Source organism: Rousettus aegyptiacus, unplaced genomic scaffold (genome assembly GCF_014176215.1).
Source record: "Rousettus aegyptiacus isolate mRouAeg1 unplaced genomic scaffold, mRouAeg1.p scaffold_m13_p_7, whole genome shotgun sequence".
Lineage (NCBI taxonomy): Eukaryota > Metazoa > Chordata > Mammalia > Chiroptera > Pteropodidae > Rousettus > Rousettus aegyptiacus.
In genome coordinates this window covers 68,683,822-68,703,964 of record NW_023416310.1, presented here as the reverse complement: position 1 = coordinate 68,703,964, position 20,143 = coordinate 68,683,822, and the positions used below count along the sequence as shown (strand labels likewise).

Genomic DNA, 20,143 nt, shown 5'->3' with positions numbered 1-20,143 from the left:
AGCTGATGACCCAAAAGAAGTGAGGAAAGTAGGAGAAACATGGAATGCTTTGACAGGCCCTGACTTTTGAAAGGTTCTCAGGTCCTTAGGATATAGCTGAACTTTTTAATACAAATCTGTGGGGAACATACGTGCTTGTTTATACATGCTCGTTTATCTGTATATGCCTCTATTTCTATAGAATAAATTCCAAGAAGTGAAATTACCATGTCATAGGATTGATACATGTAAGATTTTGGTAGCAACTGCCAAATGGCTGTCCAAAAAGGTGTATCATTTTTAACTCTTACCAGTAGCCCAGTTCTCATACTCTGCCAATGATAAAGAGTATCTACCTTAATAATTTTCCAGCACTTTAATGTTAACATTTGGTTATTAGCGGGGGTCGACCTTTTTTTATATGCTTACTGGCTATTCCTGTCATGTGATTTAATTGTTTTTACATATTCTTCTCCCACTTGAATTATTTGAATTTTTTGTGTTGCTTTATTAAAGCTCTATATAAATCAAGGATATATATACATACACATACATATATATACATACATATATATATATATTCTTTCTTATATATAGTACATATTTTCTCCTAGCCTCACTCATGTCTTTCAACTTTATTGAAAGTTTTCACAGTGTAGAAAAGGTTTGGAAGACATGAAATAGAAAGTCACCTACTTTTAGGCTGAAAAAAAAAGGACAGGGTTTATGATTCACATACAACCTTTCAAATAATGTTCAACTTTACCAAATAAGAAAAAAAAAATCCAGGAATTACGTTGTTATAATTGTGCTAGATGACTTTTGCTTTTCTCCATACATCTTATATAATTGAGACATAATTCACATATATCAAAATAAGGTTGTGAACCATCACCACAATCTAATTCTAGAATATTTTCACCACCCCCCAAAGAAACTACATATCAGTGGTCTTAGTATAGAATCCACCAGTGAAGCCATCTAGTACTGAGATTTCCTTTGTGGAGGGTTTCAAAATTCCTAATTCAACAGTATTCCTTTACAATTGTTCTTATTTATGTAAGGTCATTCCTAATGATCTTTCACTCTTGATTTTAGTAATTGCATCATTTTTTCCATTTTTGTTGAACTTTTCAAAGAACCAACTTTTGGTTCTGTTAATTTTCTCCATTGTTTTTGTATTCTCAATTTTGTTAATTTCTTCTTTAATCTTTATCATTATTTTTAACTTCTGAATTGCTTTCAGTTTAGTTTGCTGTTTTTTTGATTTCTCAAGGTGGAACATTTGAGATCTTTAACATAGGCATTTATAGCTATAAATCTCCTTGTACACACTGCTTTAGCTGCATTCTGTAAGTTTTTGTTTTTATTAATCTCAAAGTATTTTCTGATGTTTCTGTGATTTCTTCTTTGACCCATTGGTTACTTAGAAGCAAGTTATTTAATTTTCACATATTTGTGAATTTCCCAAACTTCCTTCTGTTGATTTCTAATTTAACTCTATTTTGTTTTGAGAACATACTTGGTATGATTTTAATTTTTTAAAATGTACTGGGACTGTTTTATGGCCCAGCAAATGCTCTACCATGGAGAATGTTCCATGTGCCCTTGAGAAAAATGTTGATGAATATTCTATAGACGTCTGTTAGGTCTAGTTAGTTTATCATGTTGTCCAAGTTTTCTGTTTCCTTTTTGACCTCTCAACTAGTTGTTCTGTAGTTATTAAAGGGGGACATTGGAGACTTCAGCTATTACTCCCTTATTTCTTCCTTCAATTCCGTCGGTTCTGATTCATGTATTTTGGGGCTCTGTTATTAGGTGCATATATGTCTATCATTGTTAAATCTTGACTGGTCAACCCTATTATCATTATGCAGTTTCTCACTTTGTCTCTAGTAATGTTCATCTTGAGCTCTGTTTTGCCTGATGTTGGTATAGCCACACCAGCTCTGTTTTGATTGCTGTTTGCATGGCATAACTTTTTCCACCCTTTTACTTTCAAGCTATTCATGTCTTTGAATTTAAAGCTTGACTCTTGTAGATAGAAAATCATTGGAACATTTAAAAAAATCTGGTCTGTCAGTCTCTGCCTTTTATTTGGGATGTTTAAAGCATTTTCATTTAATGCAATTACTAATAAGGTAGGATTTACATTTGCCAGTTTGTTCTTTGGTTTCTGTATGTCTTATGCCTTTTTTTATTCCTTTTTTCTCCATTGCTGCCTTCCTTTTGTGTTCAATAGATGTTTTCAAGTGTACCATTTTAATTCCCTTGTCATTTCTTTACCTTTTTTAAAAAGTTATTTTCTTAGTAGTTGCCCCTTGAGGATTGTAATTTACATCTTAATTTGCACCAATCTAGTTTGTATTCATACCAACTTAAAAATTTTACTCTCATATAACTCCATTCGATCTCTCTTTTTCTGTGTTATTATTGTCACACAAATTAGATCTTTATATGCTATGTGCTCATCAAAACAGATTTGTAGTTATTGCTTTATGTAACTTTTTTAAATTAGAAGGAAAAAAGTTACAAACAATAATACATTCATACTGTCTTTTATATTCACCCATGCAATTACCTTTAGTGGGACTCTATTTTTTCATGTGTGTATCTGAGATATTGTCTTGTTCCCATTTGTCCCCGTTAGTATATCTTGTAGGGCAGATTTCCTAGTGACAGTTTTTCTCAGTTTTTGTTTATCTAAGGCTGTCTCCCCCCCCCCCCCGTTTTAATCCCCCCCCACTTCCACCCCTGAGCTACAATGTTGCCATCTCCCCTTAACAGCTGGATCTCTGAATGCAGGGGTGTCTCCAAGCCCTCATGGCATGTACCTGGCACCCCCGGCACACTCAGGGGGCCTGGTGCACCCAAGGTATGGTCCGTGGCTCCACTTAGGGCACAAACCCAAGAACTTCTGCGTATAAACCAGACATGCTAACCACTACACTATGGAGCCACCCCCTGGGAATGTCTTAATTGTCTTAATTTTCCCCTAATTTAAAAAAAATTAAGGTGAAATTCATAAACATAAAATTAACCTTTTTTTTAAGTGGACAGTTCTGTGGCATTTTAGCACATTCACACTGTTGTGTAACTACCACCTCTATCTAGGTCCAAAACATTATTTTCACCCCAAAAGTAAACTCTGTCTGCACCTATTAAGCAGTGGCTCCCCTTCTTTTGTTGCTGAAGGATAGCTTTGCTGGATCTAGTGGCCTTCATCCACAGCCTTTCTTTCAGCACTTTGAACAGTTCATTCCACTGCCTCCCGGTCTCCATGGCTGCTGATGAGAAATCGGCTGTCTGTCTTGTTGAGGCTCCTTGGTTGGTATCCAGACCCTTCTCTCTTGCTTTCAAGACTTTCTCTTTGTTTTTGACTTCAAGTATTTCATTATTATGTGCCTAGGTGTGAATCTCTGAGTTTCTCCTACATGGAGTTCATTGAGCTTCTTGGATGACTTGCTTAATGCTTTCCTCAAATTTTGAAAGTATACAGCTGTTAGTTCTTCAGATATTCCTTCTGCACAATTCTTTCCTCCCCTTTAGAGACTCTGAATATGGGCATTTATGCTCAAGGGTATCCTACAGTTCTTTGAGGCTCTCCTCATTGTATTTGTTTTTGTTTCTCAGACTGGTTAATCTCAATTAACATGCTTCAAGTTCATTGAATCTTTCTTCTGTTAGCTCAGATTCATTATTGAGCCCCTCTAGTGATTTAAGTTTGTTTTTTTTTTCAGTTATTGTACTTTTCAACTCCAGAATTTCTATTTGGCTCTCTTTTATAATTTCCTTCTCTTTATTCATATTTTGTATTTGGCGAGACATCATTCTCCTACTTTTCTTTATACGTGGTTTCTTTGAACATATTTAAAACAATTGCTCCTCTTTAACTTGTCTAGTAAGTCCAACATCTGGGCTTCCTGTGTATGGATCATGGTTTTTGTTTCTTTGTCTTGTAATTTTTTTTGTTGAACATTAAAACATATCTAATGTAGCAACTTGGGATATTAGATCATGTCCTACTCCCAGCATTTGTTGTTGTTTGTTATTGACTTTAGTGAACTAAGTGTCCTGTGATGACTTGGTTTGATTAGCTTAGTAACCTGCTCATGATTGGCTAGAGACTTTCTTAAACATTTGTAACCAGTAGTCCTCTCTGTTTGTGCTGAGGGGCCCCGTGTGTTGGGGATACTCCTTTAACACTTGGCCGGGCATTTGTCAGGTCCATCAAGACCCTCACTTCTCACTTGAACAGAGCCTCGGGGTCAGTTGGAGGTGAGAGTGTAGGGCCTCCTTGGGTCTTTACAGAGTGTACGTGTTTCTAGATTCCCAGTAATATATTGGGCTCTTCCTTCTGAGCATTTTACTTAGCAGCTGTTTGCCCCAGCTGTCATCCCCTGCCTCAGTGAAGTTAAATATTTGCCTTTAATTGTTTTCAATAAACATCTCAGTGGGAGGAAAGGTCTCTTTATACGAAGTGACCTCTGGCTCTGTTCAAAGTGGGCTTCCCTCACTCTCACTCACTGTTGGGGTTTCTGGGGAACCACCGGACAGGTCAGATCATGGCAGTTCTCTGGGAGGGGTGCTTTGAAGAAGCTTCAGCCCAGTCTCCAACCTTTGGTGGCTGCCGGGCTGCTGATATACACAGTAATCATGACTCTGTCAGTTTTCTGTTGTCACAGAGCTCACTGTTCCTACCGCGATTCAGCCACTTCTCTTGAGTTAACCTCCATGGAGTGCTGTGCACACCTTTGGTTAATGTCCAGAGTTCTGACAAAGTCAACTCTAACTGTTTTTGTTGTTGTTGCCAGTTTTCTCATTGTGTTTACAGAGGGGAGATTTGGGTGGGGAGTGGGGGGATGTCCTTAGCCACCGTTTTTGCTGATGTCACTTTTGATTTTGGTTTTATTATTAAAAGCGTTTTGAATCCCAATGTATGTTTGGCATCATCATGTTTTATTAGTTAAGGAAGTTGTTTTGCCACTAATTCACTGTGTCCCCAAGCAAATGACAGACTCTGACAGCCACTGTTCCATTGCTTGAAAATGGTGGGTTGCCAAGCGAGAGCTCCGGTTTTTACCACCTCTGAAATCCTGAGCTTCTAAAGGCCACATTTTCATCTGCGTTTTCAATTCTTCCTTATGCAGCATTACTGTGTTGATGTTTTAAACCTCTTACTATACCCAAACAATCACATTTTGTGATAATTACTTCATTCCAAATTGTAAACATTCTCCCAGGAACACCACTATGGTGCTTGGCTGTTATTTATTACTGGCAAGAAACTTTGAAAATGCAGTTGCTATGTATTTTACAATAATTTTTTTTAAATGGGGTCACTTTTCTCAGCAATATTTTCCCTTGGTATAGTAGTTCCTGAGCACAAAATTGAAGAATAAGCCTTTAAACTGGCCATAAGACAGGGTAATGGTGTCAGGTCCGGAGGTAAGATGCCATATCACCTGGGCCACACACTTATGCCCACTTTGATGGTGCAGAATTGACCCAGCAGCAGATTTTAGTTCCTGTCTTGATTGTGTCACCTCCATAAGCTGCAGTTTCTATACTGGGCTCCAGCTTCCTTCTGACAGTCCTGCATGACAGATGCCTGGTTGCCATGGACACGTACATACTCCCCACACTCCTGCTTTTTGTGCCAAATGCCTCTCACTGTCCTTGTGAGGTGATGCCCACTTAATGGTCACTTGTCCTGGGTTCAAGAAAGGGGCCCAGAGCCTGGCACCACTCTCTGGAAAGCCCAGATTCATCCTCCTGTTTCTTAGGTGCCTGCAGGTTTCCTCTCTCCATGGAATTGGGGCCGGGTAGTAGTGATGCCTCGTGGTGTTGCCAGGCAGACTGGCTTTCTGTCACCATGGAAGAGGGTGGGCTTCAGGTCCAGCTCGACCATCCAACTCTTTTCCCACCTGCTTCCTGCCTGTTTCTTTGCTGAAGACCTGCGCACAGAGGCTGTGATCAGTCACGGGCTCCATCTGTCCACTGCTGTGCCCTGTCCCTCTGTGCTAAGTCCCCCTCCTGGCTCTATGGGCTGTGCAGTAATTTGCTGCTGATCTAGGCTTTCTCAAACTCAGTACTGCTTATCCTGACAGGAAGGGACAGATGTTCCTGGCAGGAACGGGCAGGTTTGCTGTGTGTTCCTGGGGCCTCCTTAGCACCAGTTTCTACCCCACAGGTTGCTCGCTCCCTCTGCTGGCCTGCGTCTCCAGGTGAACCAGGCATCTGTGGATCTGCTCGCTGCCTGACCTCCTAGCACAGGCTGTTCCCCAGCCACACATGGTCTCTTGTGGGTGGCACTAGTTCCAGATCTCAGTGAGCTAGGGAAGGGACAGCCAGAGCAGGCCTTGTGTGGAGGTGGTGTGGGTGCGCGCCTATGTGCTGCGTTCTCAGAGATGCCGAAAATAGCGGTGAGCCATGAGCCCTGCCATCACTCCCTCCTTCCTTATGCATTATGTCATCTCATTTGGCCCTTCACAGCTGCCTGCATGACAGGCCCCGTGATGGGTGAGGCCCCTCTGGGAAACCACAACCAGGACTCCAGTGCAGAGAAGGACATGGAGCTCTTTCTGCTCTACCCAGGCCCAGGTGTGTCCTCCTATTTGGATGTAGAATGTTGTCCCTTCTGGTGGGTGGCACAGGTCGTGCCTTGTGTTAGTGTTATACAAACATGCTCTTTCCAAGGTGGCCTGGGACCAGTGGGACACTGAGCCAGGAGCAGGTGTTAGGCCACCAGTGTAGGCACCTAAGAAACAACTTGGTTTTCATTCCTCTGGGAGCCGCCAACGGTACCTGACCACCCGTCTAACCTCAGCCTTTGTGGTGTTCCTTCCAGCCCTCAGCACCCAGTGGGCTACACCTCGGCGTAGGGAGGGGGACTGTGGCGCTTTGGATCTAGATGGGAGGGATGCTGCTGGCCCTCAGTGCCATCTGTCCCCTCCCTGCCTCTCTACCATTGCTCTGGGTTGGAGTTCAGTCTTCCCTTATTGTGGTCCCTGGGGGTTTGGAACCTGCCCCATCCTAGGCCATCCCTGAAGCACTGGGTCATTCTGCTCCTCCACTCCCACTGGGGCCCAGGATGCCAGGCGACACATCTGAGGCTGGTTTTCCTAAGCTCTCCGTGCAGCTCTTTCCACACAAGGATCTCACTGCCACTACCTGGCTCTACCTGGGCTGTCTCACTCTCAGGCCTTGCCCTCATCCTCTGCCCTGGTATTTCCCACCTGATAGAAGAATCAGGGCCATTGGGACACACCAAGCACCTGCAGGGAATGGCTCCAGACCTGGAATTTGCTTGTTACCAAGCTGTTCAGTGGTGACTGTGATACCAGGGGGCTGTGCTTCTGCCTCATGTAAAACTGCAGTGAACACACTCTTCCCTCACTAATCCCTACCATGTTTTTTGTTGCAGTCTGTCCTGGGCGCAGCTGTCCTGAACATTTACCAAACCCCTCGTCCTGTGGGTCTAAAAATAGGAACAAACAAAGCGTGTCCAGGCAGCTCCAGAGGTTCAAATGGTGTGACTTCACTCATCCAGCCTCTGTGTGCTCAGGGAGTTAGTTGGGACCCTTTCTTTTGCAAGTAAGGCCCATTTGTTTGGATTTTAAAAACCAGAGGCAGACTTTGTGGCTCAGGTAACTGGAAAGTCATGGAGTGCTAATTTCAGGAACAGCTGAATCCAGGACTCTAAACAGAGCCCCCAGCAGCATTTGCTTCTTTCCTCTCTGGACTCAATCCTTCGAGACCCAACAGCACCACATCAATTCACATGGGGTATGTGCCTGCAGGTGGCCCAGATGAGGGCTCAGCTACATGAGAGTCACACTCAGCGGTCTTGACACGCCCCTAGCTGTGGTTCTCTACAATTGGTGCATTCCGAAATCACCTGGAGGCCTTTGAAAATACTAACGCCTGGGGTCCCACTGCCAGCCATTGGGCTGAGCATGACCTGAGTATCCAGAGTGTTAAAAGCTCCCCAGGTGATTCTGACGTGCAACCAGGGTAGAGAACAACTGATCGAAAAGAAGAAATTCTTCTTGAACTTGGACAGTTGGTAGAGTCACCTGAGGACCCTACTCCAGCGCAATTCTAAGTCCAAGGTCTGGATGGAGCCTGAGAGTCTACACCTCTGACCAGCTCCAAGGTGATGCTGAGGAGCTGGTCCTCAGACTGCACTTTGAGTGGCAAGGGACCTAGTGTTCTGTCCATGAGACCTCCAAACATTCCCTGGCAGGTGGGCATGTCAGCCTGTGCCAGCACTGGCTGTTTGTCATGGACTCCACCCCACCGGCTGCCTTGGGTAGTAGGCAAAGCCACAGCCTCTCGAGACACAGCTGCATTCAGTTTCAGGCAGGTGCCAAGGCTGTCCCATGTGATGTGTTGGCTGCGAAGCCATTAGGATCCCCAGAACAGCACTGACAGCCATCCTGAGGGTGAGACACAGGTTCTCCAGTCAGTCTACCTTTCAGCACCTCAAGCTACTCAACAGAGCGCTCAGTGAGCTTTTCTCCCCCAGGGCAGAGTCCGCAGGGCAGAGGCTTCCTCCTTTGAACATGAGTGGGGGTATTAGACTTGGCCACACAGTCACCTGACACAGGTACAGTGAGAGAGCATGAGCTGGGGGCCAGAGCCTAGCATAACAAAGTGTCTGTCACACACTCGGTGCTACCCTTCTTGGTGGCTTCTCACTGCAGCACCCTTACCTTTGGAGAGAAACTTGGGAAGACAGCCTCCTGGCTGTGTGCCCATTGACCTTGCTGCCAGAGAAATCCTTTTACTCCTGCAGGAACACGGGTCCCCTGGCTCCCGGTCTCACAGATGTTAGGAGTCCTCAGACCTCAATCTCCACCCCACCCTGTGCCTCCTGCTGTTGCTGACTGCCACTTGGTGACTCTGTGTCTTTCTTAACAACCCAGAGTTGCCTGACTTGGATGAAGCACTTGTCATATTCAACTAGGTTAACATTTAAAGAGTAAATGGTATGAAATAGTTATAGCAGTTGCTGGCATGTGGTCAGCTGCCATCACCATCATGCTTTGGCTTCCTAGAAGGTAAAGTTGGAGAGACCCCCGGTGTCCTTTGTTCATGGGATCTGGCCTGGACAACATAGCCTGCCTCCCTCTGATCACTGTCATGCATGTCAGTCAACTAAGGAATTCATGTGGTGCCCCCTTAATGACTGTCAACTGTACCCAGTGCTGTGTCCACAGCTGACCCTGGCCAGCAGGAGGAGCACATGGTTTATATGTTGTGCTGTTTTCATCACTGTGCATTTAGTAAGCACCTGCTGCACACTTGGCCCCCTGGGATATACAGTAGTAGTTGAATTCATTGCTGCTCTCAGATTTCAGAGTCTAATGAGGAGGCCAGCTATGACCCACGAGCCAATACGGAAGTTATTAAGTGCTAAACAGTGTGGGCATCTATGTGTTATGCCTACCTCCACAGAGCTATTTAAGAAAGTGGGGACCTGCTGCTTTTTAAAATCTTTAAAGTACAGAGAGGCTGGAATAACTTGGAATCTTAGGTGTCTTCACATAAGCAGCCAAATGCATGTTCATATTGCTCCATGTCCTCACTCTCTAAATGCGATGTCTCCGAATTACAAAATAGGAAGATATTTGTGTCAAACCAGCCCGCCCCCACTTCTGAATCACACAGGAGCAATTTGTCAGAGAATCTTACCAAATGGCGCAAATAAAACCACCCATCGGAGAACAGTTATTTCCTTAGACGTTCCAAAAAAAGTCAATAAAGCAAATGATCTTAGTAAAAGTGATTATGGGCTCATTTCCTAATGAACACTGCCCTTGCATTTTCTAAGCATAGGTGACAAGGCTCACTCATTTCTAAGAATAACGTGATGGGTAGACAGGGCTCAGAGGAGGGATGCAGGGTGCCCAGCAAGTTCAGAGACTGCTCAGGGCCAGTATGCAGGTAGAAGTGGTTGATATGTGTGGATGAGGCAAAGGGCAAACATTCCTGCAGGTGTATCAGGAGAGGCTGCATGTGGTGGGGCTGGGGGGCGGCGGGGTTCTACAACAGTATTACCATTGCTGCTGCTTTTTTCTGGCTCGCAAACAAGCAGTGCATCTAGAGCTAGACTTTGAAAATGTATCTTCCATATATGTTGTTCTCAGCTCAAACATGTCTTTTTCATGTGTTGGCCAACTAAAACTTCTTTCCAGGAAAAGAAGTTGGTGCCAATTGTAGAGACCTTTGTTTTTCAGAAATCACATAATAAACTTAGATACCAGAGTCCAAACCAGTCACATCAGAGGTGAGACTGAGACCCAGAGATGGAAGTGATTTGTCCCAAGTCCCTCAGCCGGTTAGTAGCTGGTTAGTGGTAGAGCCCAGGCTAAAACCCAGTTTTGTAGATTTATTGCCGTTTCTACCAATAGTGTCAGCAGGCTTCCAGCTAAATGTGGCTCCAAGCATCTGGCAGAAGCTGCCTGGAGTACTGTGCGGTGAGCAATTTGAGAATGAGGCTGTGGTTGGTTACTGATGTCTGCCAAGGGCAAGTGATGGGAGAGTGGTAGCAAGTGTGCCATTCTGCCTTAACTCTCCTTGTGGTGATGAAAATGAAGCATCTGAAAAAGCAGTAACTGCCTGAGGTTAGTGATAACTTTAAAAACCAGACTCCCAATACATTTATTTAAATCAACATCCATTTACATGCTCTCAGCAGGATAAACTCATAGTCTGGCCCCTACTAAACTCAGTCTCAAGGTAGAAGCTAGATTCAGTAAGGAATGTTACCAGCTTGTAATAGAATGGGAAACACGTGAAAAGTAATTTAACAGTGGACTTATATTCTGCAGTGCATATGTTCTAGTTGTCTAGATAAACTTTTTAAGTTAACTTTAAATGAAAACTAAGTTAATACCTTTTCAATTACTGAACTATCAAGGTGATTTCAGACCTGTAAAGGCATTAAAATACTATTGCCTGTATTTTTACTTAATTAAAACAACAACAACAACAACAAAGGCAAACAAGCATGACCAGAATTTGCTTTCAATATTTTACAGTTCCTTCAAATCTTCAAATCTGGCTCAAAACCTGCATATTCTCCTGGGTCAGGCAGATCACTGGAATACCTGGCTTTTGCTTTCAAGTACAGGAAGCTGGCTTGTAGGCTCGAGCTTAACCCAGGGTCAAGCTGGCTGGGAGGTGACCAAGGCAGGCAGGCCACATTTGTGTAGTGACAAACTGAATTGTGTGCCCTCAAGGGCAGATCCCTAGCAACTGCAGCCTCTCTGTAACCAGATCTCCAAAATACAAGCCTACTAAGGGTGAGTGTGTAATTCTGCCTGGTGCCTGTCATGTTTGTTTTTTCATAAATCCAGGTACTTGCTCTGTGTAGCACTGCTTTGTTTCTGTCCTCAGTGTCATGGCCCATTTCTTTAGTCTCTTGCAGTGTGTCATTTCCCAGTGATTCTCGATACTCTGTGTCAAATCCTTTATGTCTCTGTGTGTCAGGGCACACTATCCTTGAGCACAGCTCTGCCCAGGGACAGAGCTGAGAGAAGGCTGGGCTCATGGTCTGCTCTCCCAGTAGTGCTGTGTTCTCTCGTGCCCTCTCCCTGCCAACCGGGACCTTCCCCTCTTCCCTCTGTCAGAGATAGAGGTACCACAGTAAGCAGCAGTTGACAGATATCAGTTACCATCTGAGGAGCACAGTGCCTGAGATGGCAAAGCCAGGAATGACTGACTGGTCCTGGGCCACATGTGGGACTGTGTCTTGTGTGAAGAGAAGGGAACTAGGAGTTTGAAGGCCAGGCATCTAGTTGTGCCTTTGCCACTAACTGGCCATGAATCTGTGCAAGCAGACCAGTCTGTCTCTGCCTCTGTGTCTGCACCTGCCAACAGAAGGACTAGACCTCTTTCTCTCCTGTGACTTGTGCTGTGAGTGGCCTGGGGGACGTGCCTGCCCCTGGTGGTGACGCACATAAGTTAGGCAGCTGCTTAGAGTGAGAGGCGCTCTGGGGAACATTGTTGCTGGTGTTCCCGCTTATGCGGTTTGGTCTCAGAAGATGCGGATTACGCAAACCGTGTTTGCCCCATCATGTAAGGGGTCAAGACGAAGAACAAGACATCTAGCCAGTCCCAGGAGCAGACTAAAATTGGGGGAAGATACCTTGATATCCTCCTAGGTGCCTGAGGGACAGTTAATTGCCTTAATGAGAAGAGGGTCTGAGTCAGTGACCTCTATTAAAGCAGCACTAAAGAGCAGACAGGATGAGCCTTTCTTTATAGAAAATTCCAGCATCTCTGCCACCTCCAAAAGTGGGGTGATGGGGTGACAGCTGGCGACAACAATATGCTGACCCGAGACCAGAGCAGAGGGTACCACTGGATACATTAGCACTTGCCCAGGGAGCCCTGCAGTCACTGGTTTATTTCCTAAGTGACCAGCTCCAAATGGCCCGAGGTGGAGTGACTTCTGCCCACAGCCTGTGCAGAGCCGCCCTGGCGTTTCACTATAGTGTTTCCACGGAGTTATGCCCAGCTGGAAAGACCTTGAAACACACTTGCTGTGGCAGCGTGATTTACAACTGCTTCCCCCCCCCCCCGCTTTTTTTTTAAATTGGTTTTATTGGTTAAATATCAGGGTAACTCATAATGGCCATTGGGCTCTTTATACCATCACATTGGAATATTAACAAGAAAAAGACAAATCCATAGCACCACTTGTGAAGGTTAACTGACCAACACACGGCAAAGGGAAGGTTTTGAAGTAGTTGAGCTCATTCCTGACCCATGTAAACAGCCTCTCCAACTCACCTAAGTGCTCATTCAGGCCATGAGGCCATAACTGCTCAGTGATGGGGAGGACGGGAGGAACCCATGCCACTCGCCATCCCTGGGTCATAGAATAGACTTTCAGTTTATTGCCCTGTGTTCCAGTATGTTTCTGACCTCTTTCCTTACAGATGTTATTTTATCTCCTTGAATTGTGTGATTCTGGAACAAATTAATGATTTTCTTTGTGACATATGCATATATTGAAAGAGAGAGAGGAACAGAGAGTGGAGGTGATGGTGGGGAGGAGGATTGAGAGGAGGGAGAAGGAGAGGGGCAGAGAATTGGGACAAGAGAGACTTCACTCTCAGCATCCCAGGCCTGGGAACAGATCCATGTGGCACAGTCTATGCCCTGTGGAGGGAAGGGAGCAGAGGTCAAAGTTAAAAGGTCATTAGAATTATTTTTGTACCTCGAGGTCAGCCCTTTCACTCACAGCCTCACTGTGGGAGTGGAACTGCCACCTCGCCCTGCTGCAGGTGACCTCATCCCTTGAAGGCATTTAGCTCTCAGTGCATTTTGATTCTGTCACAACAGTACGGAGGGAAGTAGGGCTACAGTGTGATCTAAATCCATTTGTTCAGAATAAATAAACAAATTGCATGTCTCGTGCACCAAGTGGAAGTTCCCAGTCTGGCGGCCTCTGTCCATCCAGGTGACTGTTACATCTGCGTATCACTTGGGCAGGGCAGATGGCCTTGGGAAATTGATGGTGCATCTTTGGCAACACACATCCTGGCAGTGTGGAGGTTGCTTGGAGACCGGGGGTAGACCGTCCCCCACCCCTGAGCCACATGTTCTTCTTTTGTTACATAGGGACAGTAGCCCAACAACTTAGGGACCCCTTGTGGACACAGGCCTTTGTACTGTGTAAAGCCCTGTGCGTGGGAGTCATTACCATTGTTATCATTGCATTAAAAACACTTTTATTGATAATTATTCAACTTCATCGTCTGGTTCTGCCTATTTCGATTGGGGCAAAATAGAGTGGTGGTGTTATGCTTCCTTATTAATAGGCTTTGCAGCATGACTTTCTACTTAAAAAAAAATCTCAGTTCTACATCTGCCATGCTGCAGAAACACCCCTTGTGTATGGAACGTCCTAGAACTTTCTTTGCCTTGTTATTTTTGGTACACATGCATAAAAAGGGAGTTCATTACCTCGATAAACTCATGAAGTTAAAAATAAACCAGCCCTGGTAAATCTTCCCTGTGCCCTGGGCTTTGGTGTCCCATTTGTTGTGTATGTGTGCCACCATCAGCACAAGGTACAGCTCTCACTCCAAGACTGAGAGTCTCCAAGTTAGAGCACGTTTGGCAAAATATCCCTAGCATTAGGATGAATTTATGTTTTCCCAGGAATTATGCAAATAAAATTTCTAAATCAAGGTTGTGAAATCTGAAGCTCTTACATTTACCTATTTCTGAAATAATGGTTTTGTGAGCCTTAATGGATTTCTTTTTCTTTTTCACTCTAATAATCTGGAAATGTCTAAACCAATGTTTTTCAAATCTCATATTAAAACATTCACTTCTGAATGAGTGAAAACAGGTAACTCTTGTGAAAGCAGACGTGCATCGTAGTCTAGGACATGAGTTTTACTGAGGAATATTCACGAAGACTTAGGCTGCCTGTGCGAATGCAGGTTCTGGTGTGCGAGCATACACACATGCACTGCACTGGGCAGCTGTCTGCATCCCCAGCTGGGTAACTCCCCAAATTCCCCATTCACAGGAACTTTGAATACTGTGAAATCAACTTTATATAAGCTTCAGAAAATGCTATAATTTATGTCAGATACTGTCATGTGCTTATAAACTATGCTGTTTGTCTCATGGATGACTGCATTTGTTTGAATGAAGCTCTGTTGCTGCTTTGTGAAGAAACAGCCCACTGAACTGTGGCCCACTGACTCTCGCTGGATGTCCCCACTGTCCTTGCGTTTTCCCATGGCCAGAGGGAAGCCCGAAGGTGGGAACAAGGCTTCTGAAGCAGGGTCAGCCCCTGGATCCATAGTCCTTCAGTGTTGAACTTCAGCTCCATGTGGTTATAGGGTAAGTGATGGCTGAAGGAGGACAAAGGACAAGAAAAACTAAAGAAATGTGACATAGTTTAGCTAAGTTGTAGATTTTGAAAGGAGTCTGTCCTCAAGACAGCAGTGCTAGGTGGCCTTGGGAACTGTGATCGGGTAGTGGATGCTGTCTCACTTTTACTAGGAAGTGAATCTTTTATCTGGCAAGTGTTATAAGTCACTCTGGGTCATGTATCTGTTCATTTAACAACATGGGAAGTCCTCACTTAACATCGCTGATAGGCTCTGCAACTTGAAGCGAAATGATGTATAATGAACCCTGTTTTACAACAGGCTGATTAATACAAATGAGTTAAGTTTCTACGACATTTCATCAATGTCATAATAAATGAGGGAACAAAATAAGGATCTGTTGTATTTATCGAGCACCGACTGTGTGGCAGTACTATGCTGATTTAGGTTCCCTGTCCTCGAGCAGTTAGCCTTCAAATTTCACATATTTAGCATGACAGGGGCTGACTCACTCTCTAGGCCATGCCTATCTTTAGTTTTTTATAAGAGAATAAATTACAAGACACCAGGAAACTCCAAAACTGACCACCCACTAAGTCCGTTTACTCTCCCTGGTGACAGCATCTGAGTTCTCTGGTTTTAGCCCTTTGCTTATGAGATTTTTTTGCTTTCTTTTCTCCCATCTGTCACAGTAGATCTATCCCTTTCTCTTCCCTGTCCTTTCCGACAGATGGACAGAGAGGGTTTTCAAAAGACATATCAAGGTGTCCACCCCAAAGGGTCAGAGTTCCTCTGGCACAAAGAGAAGCAGTTGGCTGTGGTGAGGTTCGGTCTCGACACCTCTCCAATTTGGGGTGGTGCAGCAGTCAGGAACTCTGCTCTTGAGGAAAATCAGATCTATCCTGAAGCAGGGAGCTGGCCCAATTTTTGCACACAGATTTCTCACAAAAACTTTGCAAACCTTACATATTCCATTTGCCTCAGTAATGTGAAATTTATTTCTAAAAGAGAAAAGGTACAAGCATATCCTGATGTGACTCACTAGAGAACAATAGTTAAGTCATAGTTTATTTTTGGCTTTTTCCCCAAGAAAAGGAAAAAAATTGATTTAATGTATAGAGAATGTAAGCAGGCTTAAATCTATAAAAGGGAACCAGGTCAGAGTCATGCAAACATCAAGATGATTAAAACTGGTAAGTGCTGTGAACAGAAGGGGCAGGGTTTCTCGCAGTGCATCACGGGAGGTCCTGGTTCATTCTGATGGGGCAGGTCCATCTTCTCAGGGAAGCGGCATTGAAGCTGCTGTCTGAAGGATGAGTTGGACCTAATAAGAAGAAAGTGCAGCATGAGGGCAGGAAAGAGCATGTTCAGGCAAAAGGAACAACGTCTACAAAACCCTGGGTTGGAAGGTGGGACATGCGGGGGGCACTGGGGAGAGCAGGGCCAAGACACACATTCACACCAGTTGTGCACAGAGCCTCTGGCTGAAGTCCAGGCTGCCTACTTATCTCGTCCACATTTAGATTCACCCACTGCTCTCCATTCCTACCCCACATCTCCAGGCTTCCGTCTGAGATCATACCCTTCTTCCTTTAATACTTGTTTTAGTGTGGGATTGCTGGAGACAAATTGTAGCATGTCTTTTCAAAAAATTTCTTTTTTTCACCTTTTTTTTTTTCTGGTAACACTTTCTTTCCCCAGCAGCTTTATTGACATATGACTTCATACTATAAAAAATTATCTGTTTAAAGTGTATCGTCAGTAGGTTTTAATGTATTTACAGAGTTGTGCAGCTATGAACATAATCTAATTTTTGAGCATTTTTATCTCCCTCAAAAGGAACACTGTGGCCATTAGCAGTCACTTCTGATTCTATCTCCTTCCCCCAGCACCCCACTCCCCAACCTTAAGCAAATCTAATCTACTTCCTGTGTCTAAAGGTTTTACCTATTCTGGGCATTTACATATATGTTTATAGTTATTATATTTCCCTAATGGATTAACAGCTACCTCTGAGAGGGTCATTGCCATCACCGTCCTGAAAGTTGTTGAGCACAGTGACCCTGGAGAAGATGAGGCAGGACCCTGGCAGGGACAGAAGATGGAGGGAGGAATGTGGGAAATGGAAGAGGAAGGACACCAAAGGAAAGAATTATTTCCTAGTCTTCCCTAAAGCTGACCTGGTGTAGATGAGGTCACCTCCTCAAGCTGGCTGGGGGAAAGGTGAGCTGAAAGTGACTGCTGGTCTTTCTACAGCTCTCTGAGGCTAAATGAGTTGGCATTTAAAAATCTCAAAGTCAGGATACTAATACCCGTTGACCTTGGTTATTATAAGTTTAATAAGTATTTCAGTCAGCTAGTATATCTGAATATTCTGCCCCACAAAGCTGTTTTCTTATGATGTTATATATCTGGCATATTCCTCTTTGATTATTGATGTCTATATTTACTTCTCTGTGGCATTGTATCCTGATATTTAGGTTTGTTCTGATTTGGTTTGGTTTGGTTTATGCTCTAGACCATCGAGGCTTCTGCCCTTCTTTCCTGAATTGAGAGTGCTCTGCAATGCGTTTTGTCTTCTCTGTCATGGCCTCTCCTTCTACCTTTTATTTTGAGTTCTGGTTAATAGTTTTGCATCAGAAGCTTAGGACCAGACCTTGTCTAAAGACAGAAAGGTGGACAATTGGGCTGGATGTTACCCCTCACTTAGGCTTCAGGGATATGGGTGGGAGGCACAAATATTGATCAGCAGGCAACCAGGGACTGGTGGGACACTCTGAAGGCCATCATAAACACTATGGAGGTGGCACCAGTCATGTGAACAGCAGACACAAGCTGGTTAGAGGTGGTTATGTCTTCAGGGCATTTAGAGAGAACAAAGAACAGTTGTCAATGTGGAATGGCAGGAGTGGCCTCAGTCTGAAGGGATGTAACTTAGGTTTTTGCTCTCACTTCCAAGAAGGCAGCATCAGGTTTCCCCCACCTTCCACCCTTTCAAATATGCACACAGCCATGCCACTCAAACACATGTGTTAAACAGGGTCTGTATGGTTGTGAAGCTAAGCTCTGTTGTCAGGCGCATACATGTTAACAGTCAAAGAATAGTCTTTAGGCTCATTGGCTCTTCCAAAATTCAAGAACATGTGCCTTATATGACCTGTTTGTTCATTTCTTCTGCAAACATCTGTTAGATACCTTTTGGGGACAGAGACTGAGCCCCATGCAAAGACAGGTAAGGAGTGCTGCCTCTGGAAGACGAGCTAGCCCCAATATGCTGAAGGCTCTCTTGGTGATTTCCGATTACATTGAAAAGTAAAAGACTCCTGTGATTAGATGATAGTTTCAAAATAGGTGTTTGGCATTGCTGCTAGGATCTGCTGCAGGTTTGACACACGAATGCTGGTATTCACATTTGTTTTGATTTGTTTTTAAACAACATAAACTGCATTTATGAATTTATGATTGTGGGCTATTAATCTTCTTAAAAATTACTTCATTTTAATTTCCACCCCTCACCTTGGGAATCTCAGGTATAGCCACACAGGCTAAGGTGGCGTCAGCTTTCTCCAGGACGTGGAGACTCCATATCAAGCAGCCATGGGCACTGGGGAAAGCAGAAGAGAAGCACACACAGCTTGGCCTCACCGAAACACCATCACTTCAATACAGACTTACCTGTTTTTCATCTTTTTAAAAGTCATGTTGCTCTTTCTTTCAATTCCCACGTTGACTGAGAAGGGTCACAATAAGGATGATTTGCTTTTACAAAGTCGGGCACCAGTGACGCCCCGGAGGAACCTCACCGGTGATGTCCTGGAGGACCTCCTCAGTCTGCAGTGGATTGTGAAAAAAGGTTCATTTCTGGAACCTGATCGATGACTCTACTGCTGCTTTTCATTCTATTTGTACCTATATTGGTCATCTCCAGAAGCCGTTTGAGTTTTGTCACCTGTCTTGTCTGTGCTTTGCGCTTAGTCCTTGCTCTAGGCACTGTCCTAGATGCTGATGAGAAGCAATGGATGTGACAGGCATGGAGTTCTCCCTGCCTAGAGCACAGTCTGGGAAGGGAGGGGATGTTAGGCAGACACCTTACAAACTAGTCCTCATCGTCAACAGCCTTGGCGAGCATTGCGAAGAAAGGTACAGGAGCTGAGAATGCCACAGGGGGTGCGACCGTGGCCTGGAGGGTAGTTTGGAATTAGTAGGTCTGCAGGGGTGAACACTGACGCTTTCGTACATAATTATGTGCTCAGAGGTGTGTAATCGGGTCATAGATTTTTTTGGGGGGGTGGGAATCTGTTCTCATTCTTCAAGGGAATAAACTTTTGTAGGTTTTTCAATATAAGCTACAGCTAATGCTGGCATTCTGCTATAAGCTAAAAAGAAGCCTGTGGTTACAGTTAGGGTTCTGGCAGAGGGAGGAGCCAGCTCCCACGGAGAGCCTCCTTTGGACACAAAACTACCCTGGATTCTGTAGGCTCCCAGATGAACACTGATACATGCTGTGAACTGCTGAGGGGGCTGAAGGCCCAGCACCCTTCGGAGTTCATTAGAGCTCCAAGGAGGCCCCTCAGGTCCATATTTAGGGATGGAGCTTTCTTTGCTTAGACTTGCGCATCAGAGCAATAGGGGCAGCAGGGCAGAGGGGAGCAGATGGTGGAAGGAGGGCAATGGGGCCACCTGACGAGCCTTGAGTCCAGCAAGAAGCAGAGGGGAGCAGGGAGCGATGGGCATTTGCCACCTGGCCTTCCTGATTATGGTTTTTTGGAGGGCTTTTCCTTGAATTTTATTTGGGGTAGGGAGACATGTGCATAAGAGCAGGTCATTGGGCCCCATAGGGAAGACATCCCCCTGAAGCAGTTGCAGGGGGTCCCCAACTTGGAGTGTCTGAGTGAAGGAGACGATCCTCTGTGCACTCTGCAGTCTCAGGGCCAATGGCCTCCATGGCCTGGCATGCTCCTATCTGTTAACTTGGCTGGGCTTCACTCCCACCCATTAGGCTGTAAGGCACTGGGGAGCTCGGGGCTCCTCTGGGAATCCAGGTGTCTTGATCTTTGACCGATAATAGTAGCTCTAAGTGAGCCATTTGTACAGGACATTGTGTGTCTTCATGAGATAAAACCCACACTCACCTGCCGCCAGGTGTGCTGGCTGCATGTTCCTGTCTGCACTTGCTTAGACTCATAGGCACACGGAGAGGAACAAGCTATGGAAACCAACTGCTGTTCTCAGTGAGTGCTTGTATGCGCGTTCCCCGTCCCAGGTGGGTAAGGGATCATTTTACCCATTCTGTGAGA

At 44.7% G+C, this 20,143-nt stretch overlaps 1 protein-coding gene across 9 annotated transcripts in view; it reads left to right on the top strand.

The window, feature by feature from the left end:
- The window catches only part of CRACDL (CRACD like), a 99,978-nt gene that overhangs the window by 33,592 nt on the left and 46,243 nt on the right, over nucleotides 1-20,143 (top strand). For 2 of the 9 annotated variants that reach the window (XM_036224459.1, XM_016143046.2), the window contains exon 2: nucleotides 14,665-14,856. The exons of 5 other annotated variants lie outside the window; for them this stretch is intronic. The gene's annotated coding sequence lies outside the window, so the exon portion shown is untranslated. Of the gene's footprint in view, nucleotides 1-1,453; nucleotides 14,857-20,143 lie in introns of those variants that run through there. 2 more of the 9 variants (XM_036224460.1, XM_036224458.1) reach the window with 2 other exon arrangements.